A 6689-nucleotide genomic window follows, 5' to 3' on the forward strand; every position below is an offset into this window, starting at 1 on the left:
ACGCGGTGAAAAAAAATCAGACGCAATTTTTAAAAAACGAAATCAAAGCTGGTACTCCCCCTTCACGATAACCATAGTGAATATCACTGAAAAAATTTTATACGAACCGTGCGCGCGATTTTTAAGGGCTGAAAACACTTTCAAAAACGGCCAACTTCAAAAGTATGTACCGAACCGAAAAAAAATTGAAAAAGATTTTATTAAGGCGCAAATTGAAGCTGCATGTGTCTCCTTTAAAATGCCGTTCGCAAAATTCCGTTATCTCTTTTTTCGATTAAACAATTTAACATTTGGTACGTCAAGAAATTTCAACGTGCGTCCCCAAACTTTTGAGCGGTAGTATAAACTATAAATCCTTTTGGTGATATGAGTTCCCAATTTGGATTGACGCCAGCTCGTGTTATCCAGATCTGTAAGAATATTCAAACTTTTGTATGTAACAAATCAAAACCAAATAGGTGAGCTTCTTTTCAGATCCCAATAGCATTAAACTTTTGCTATTACATTTTTGAACAATGAAAATACCGACACAGAATAAATCTTATTAACGATCCCCTTTCACGACCAATAGTTTATGGGACATAGTTTATGGTATGATTTATTTGTTCTTAACTCATCTATTTTACCGGAAAATGGATATGTACTACGAATTATTTTTTTCGGATAATTGAGCTCCGCTTTTCCGAAGAAGATAATAAATAGTCCTTGAAATAAAAAAAGAAAAAATGGTAGAGCACCGCGAAGCTCCAAAACATAACCTAATTTTCTAATCTGGTTACGAAGATACAATGACGATTTTTGATTCCATCGAATAAAGGAACACAATTGAATAATATTTCACAAAGTAATAGAATATGATTATCGCAATTCAAAAAGAGAAATATTGTGTAGAGAAGTTCGAATTGATTTGCAAAAGTCAAATATTTACCACGCAGAGGCTCGCATATCGGATTTGATGAGTTTGTACGAATTGTTAGGTGTTTTCAGCGCTTTGTCGAGAATATTCAGCCTACAATACTAAGCCAAAGAACTCAGACTGATCTCTGACTAAGCTGACAGGTGTGATATGTAATTTCTCTGAAGTATTTTACTGCGATGCATTCAGTAATGGAATATTAATTTTTGAGGTTATATTCAACAAGTTTCTCTAAAAAAGTTCTGCATGAATTCCTCATCAATGCATTCATTCCTTGATAATAACAGGGTACGGATTTCACTTTAACGATTGGATAACCAACAACATTCTTCCAAGTACCGATTGTTCCCAGAGCTGCCCAGTCTGTGCAGAACATCAAATTTTTAAACATACGTCTTGCGTCTCAATAAAATTGTGTTCTCAATACCTTAGAAAGTACTGCATAATTCTACTCTTCATTTCGTCACTCCGAATAAATTCACTATCATATATCTCTACTCTAAAATTATTTTCCTACCAACAAAATGAATCGTTTCAGTCGGTGCCAGCAGCACGGGGATCCGTATAATCACAAAAATTGAAAACAATATTAAAAAAGGGTCGTTCAAAAATGTTAAAATTTTTGTTCAACGTACTTGGATCGTGGAGAGAATTTCAAGAATAATTTTTCAGATTATCAATGACCATTGATCATTGAAAAATGAACAAAGAAGTTCCAGAATAAAATATTCAATTATACCAGCTTGATTTACGATGAAACGTCCTTGTAGAAGGGTGGAGGCTGAACCTCGGATTGTGCATCTTCGTAATTCAATGGTTGGCAGTTACAGCAGTCATAAAAACCATAGCACCAGCTTCCAACCGACGTTCTTCAGTTTCTTGATCGGATGTAATAGCCGCTGTTAAAACCAGCCCCGAACGAACCTCGCTCGGTTGTTGCTATAGCTCTTGGAACGGTGTAAAACATAGCTGAAATTTCGCCAATGATGAATCACCAATCACAAGAATATTTATGTAATTGTGGAAAAAAAATGCATATAAGAATAGTTTAGATTTCAATTGTTCAAAGTTAGTGTTTTTTCAAAATTTCACGATGAATTGATGAAATTTTATCAAAGAAAGATGATAATGAGCAAACTGCAGGAGTTTGGAGAAAACAGCTGGTAAGCTGGTAATAACTGAAAAAACGTACGGATATAGCCAGCTTCTCAGTTTCCATTTCCTTGCTCCACGGGTGACTTTGATCACTTAATTTTTGACTAACAGTTATAATGGTAAACTGCGGTGAGGCCACTTCGACACAGCCAGGGAACAACTCCAGAAGATCTTTACGCAACAAATTTGGACATTCTTGAGCCACGCAGTGACTGCTTCTTTTGAACCGCTCGCTAATTTCCTCTACTCCAAATTCGATTGGCGATTGACAATGAGTTGTTGACTACCCTATTTAGAAAAAAATTTTTTTTTGAATGATAAGTCCAAAATATAAATGTATTCCAATAATTTTTCGTCTTTACAAAATTAAAAAAAAAAAACGAGTAGCCCAGCGAAAAGAAATGAGAATTTTTTTGACTCGAATTCAAATTTTTTAGTTTCTTCTTCAAGTACAACGAAAGATATTAGTAAATGATTGAAACAAATATTGCGATAACCAGTTGATTTTGGATTGTTGAATTATCAAATATTTATACTGTTTTTCTTTTTTTTTCGCTTAAAATCATGTAAAGCAAGGTTGCTTTGGACGAAAAAAGCTCTCGTGCCCTTACAATTTTGCTTCTCTTATGTGCAGGAATTTCTGTCTTTTTCATTTTATTTTGTACTTGAGATTTATATTTCTTTGAAAGTGAAGGCAGAGAAGCGAGAAAATGGCTCATAAAAAATCTCACCGGTTTCACTCGTTCATCATAATGGCAATAAAGCAATTAAATTATCTTGAGGCTGCGTGAGCAATTCGGAAAAAAATTTCGTCAACTTATCATACAATTCGGCTCGACGGACGTGAAGTTTTCTTGCGTTTTTTTCAAATGTTTCGGAATCCTCGGTGCTCGAAGACGACGATAAATCGATGTTTCGGGCTGACTCCTGTTCCCGGAATATAACGGATGCCAGTAGTTGAAACTGGTTCGGAAAAAAAAAACACAATTTTGATCAACTCTCAATGTTATAAATAACGAAATTAGTGAATATGAAAATTTGCATTTTTCATAAAATCGCTTACTCAATAAATAAAAAAACCTCTTTGGTTTGTTGCCCGTCATCGTGATCGATGATATCGGAAACTTCATTTTGAAGATACTAGAGAGTCTCGATGCTGTCTCCGAACAAATAGTAAACTTTTTTCACGTAATCGTAGACCAGCTGATGAGTGAAACGCAGGCATGCTGGCTCGTAATCCTGCATTTTGCTCCAGTATTTTTCGCCTACATTTTCGTTCCTGTAAATGCACGACCATCGATTTCCTCGAATGTTTTTTCAAAATTTCACGATTCAAATTTTCTTAAAGAAAGACGATAATGAGCAAACTGCAGGAGTTTGGAGGGAACAGCTAGTAAGCTGTTCCAAAAAGGAAATAAAATAAAAAACTTACTTACCTTATATCTGATTTTAATCAATCCTTAGCATCTTGGCTGGTGAAAAGGGATAAAACTTTTATGCCCGTTTTCTCCAGTGTTAATCTGAGTTTAAACTCGATTCATCCTATCTCGAAACTATATAAAAAAAATTGAACTGAGTTTGAACCGCGTCGGAGAAAATGGCCATTAATCTTTTGTAGCAATCGTTCAGTCCGGCAGTTCATTTTATCTGATCGATAGCTTGCTTGGAAAACGTTAAAATATATTAGTATAAAATGTAGGTTTATTGTTGATTGATCGGTTTATCATTTGTCGACTGCTGTAGCTGCTAATCCCACATGCATGTACAGCATGTGTTTGCGGTTTTGTTTGTTTTATTCAGGAAATTGATAAGGATATCTATTTGTTGAATGATTATTCGGTGCCGGAATAAATTCGGTAGATTCCTTAGTGCCTCGTACTCTAAAAACATAATTGAACGTCGTAAAATGTATGAAATTATCAACAATTGGGGAAATAGGTTATTACTCTTTTATTGAATTTTAAATATTTAATTTTCGAGAACAGGCTTGGAGAAACACGATTGCCACATTTACACACACGCACGCATATCATTTATCGTCCCTTTATTTCATAAATTTTCTTCATTCGCTATTTTTAAAACGGTCTCCAGACTGAAAAACTAACCACGAAATTTAAGGATGTTAAAGCGGGTCGTACTAGTCAATGGACAGTCTTTGACCATATTTTTTGAAAGAAATTACCACAGGCAATTATATGTACCATAATATTATTAAGAAATGTTATAATGATTTTTGAACGGTAATGTCAATGAACGGTTATTATGTCAACAAAATGATCCGGCATAACATTCACGCCACTCACGGTAGAGATAAAGGGAAATTTATTTCCAAACGATCGATCCCATACCGTTTGGTAAAGACTAGATTGGCCGAAAATGGCCGCCGTCACTATTTCCGGTCGGTCAAAGTCACTAGCCGAAAAAAATGGGGTAAGATAGTTGTAGAAACAAGGCACAGATGTCGCAATAAGCTTTTTCGTCGATAACTCAGAAATTACAGTCTCGGCGGCAAGGGTTCTCATTCTCATATGAATAGATACGAAAAGATACGCTTCCGAGACTTATTTGGGTAGTTGTACGATACGTCATCTTGACATTTGAGGTTATGATCCCCAAAGTGTTGATGCATGCGGAGTGTAATTTATGAATGAAAATAATTAGTTAAAAGTGGAAGCAGTCAATTATCAATGACGCGGTTAATTCGTGTTTAATGATGGCAATAATTATTATTATTATTCAACACGAATTAATAATGATGGTGATAATCACCTTATTGTTTACACTCCGCATGAAACAGCACTTTGAGACCATATAACCTGACGTCAAACGACGTGCAGCAGCTGCTACGATAACGAGTCACGGGTGGCCCAGGTGTGCGTATTTCATTTCATTGAGAACCCCTTCCGCCGAGCAGAGATCGGCAAAAAAAAATTTTGCATTTTTCAGTTTTAAATTGATCAAAAATGCACATTTCAAAAATTATTATTATCAATTGATTAAAAATCATTAATTATTACAAATTACATTGTCAATTGACTAACCAATTTCTAATTAATGGAGAAGATATTATTAATTGACGAAAAATTTCCAATTGATGGATAAGATATTGTCGATTGAAAGACCAATTTAAAATTGATGGAGGAGATATTACCAATTGACGAAAAATTTCGACTTGGTGGAGGAGATATTGCCAATTGACCAACCAGTTAGTTAGTTAGTATTTTATTTGTTTTGGAAGCTTTCGCCTGTTACAAAGGAGATCGTGTTTACAGAATAGCATTTGTATTGTGTACATTTAGCTTATCCTGCTGTTATAGTAGAGTAAATTAAAATTAAAATTAATTTCTTAAATCTGCACTTATTAGCTAGTACTTATATATACTTATATATACTTACATATACCTATACGCTGTATGTATTATGCATTCTACACATACTTAACATACTTAACATGTTTAACATGTATATCACATTAGGTTTGTTTTCTAAATAAAAATTGTTTTTTTTTTTTCTTATTTCATATATATCACTGACCGTTTTGGAATGGCAGGTTCATCTTATGTTAATGGAACACACTTTTTACTTCGCTTTTTCACACTTCCAAAGTAAAAGCACTTAGTTTGCACGCCCCAATTATATAATAGGCCAAGTTTCTTGTGCTTTTTCTATCGAGATTTTCTAATGCTAGCAGTGGGTTCGCCATGGGTAGATAATGTGCCCTTATTGGTTCATATATTGGGCATTCATTTAGAAAGTGCTCGATTGATTCCGGCTGCAATTTATTGAAAATGATACATATGTTTTTTTCATCTATCTTATACTGCAGCTTTTTATATCTTATCGACAAAAGTCCACGGCCGGCTAGACGTATTTGTGCAACTATTCGTATGAGTGGTAATGGAATTGTTGTTTTTAAGTAGTTTTCGCATTCAGATTCATTCAGCTGTTTAATGTGTTTGTAAAACGGGCTATACGTGGATAGTAGTGCTCTTATTACGTCTGATCTAAATTATTTTCCCTTTATACAGTTCAGCAATTGTTCCAACTTCTCAGATATGCTATTCGGTGAGATGTTAATTAATATATCTGATGTGCCGACTCTATTTATAGTTTCTTTTAAGTTCGAGAACCAATTATATTTATTCCTGTTGTTGTCGGCGAGATCAAGAGCTATCAATTAATCCAACACTATCTTTGGATAGCGAGTCTGTTTCATTTGAAGAATTTTTTTAATGTATAGCATTGCCTTTTTAATTATACCGATCGATATTGTTGTCCAACCGGTTTCTAGCCTGATTAAATACCCAGGAGTACATTGAGGTACTGCCAGTAGGCTCTTGTAAAATAGGAGCTGTATTTTGTCAAGTTCTTGGTAGTGGCGCAATCCCCAGATGTTGGACGCATACAGGAGAGTTGATTTGACTACCGCCTCAAAAAGTTTGATTCTTGCGTTCCAGTTTTTTACTTTTGCGGTGATCATTGGGCCCCAGATGGTACCCAGAGCTATTTTTGCTTTAGACATGAAGCTTTTGCATGCTGTATTGTATAAACCTGATTTGGTGAATGGGACTCCTAAGTAGGTGTATTTGTCTACTATCTCAATTTCAGTTTCTTGGTA

At 34.8% G+C, this 6689-nt stretch overlaps 1 long non-coding RNA gene across 4 annotated transcripts; it reads right to left on the minus strand.

The window, feature by feature from the left end:
- Positions 1-167: 167 nt before the first annotated feature.
- On the minus strand, positions 168-4424 carry LOC122418958 (uncharacterized). 4 transcript variants are annotated; one of them, XR_006262788.1, is made up of 6 exons: positions 4273-4424; positions 3508-3951; positions 3135-3350; positions 2109-3034; positions 1656-1885; positions 168-410 (listed from the first exon to the last, which is right to left on the minus strand). It is a non-coding gene; the product is annotated as an uncharacterized lncRNA (long non-coding RNA). The 4 variants fall into 4 exon arrangements; XR_006262786.1 differs by having other exon boundaries at positions 4177-4424; XR_006262787.1 differs by having other exon boundaries at positions 2109-2359; positions 2898-3034; positions 3508-4418.
- Positions 4425-6689: the final 2265 nt, after the last annotated feature.

The sequence above is a fragment of the Venturia canescens genome, chromosome 1, assembly GCF_019457755.1.
Source record: "Venturia canescens isolate UGA chromosome 1, ASM1945775v1, whole genome shotgun sequence".
Lineage (NCBI taxonomy): Eukaryota > Metazoa > Arthropoda > Insecta > Hymenoptera > Ichneumonidae > Venturia > Venturia canescens.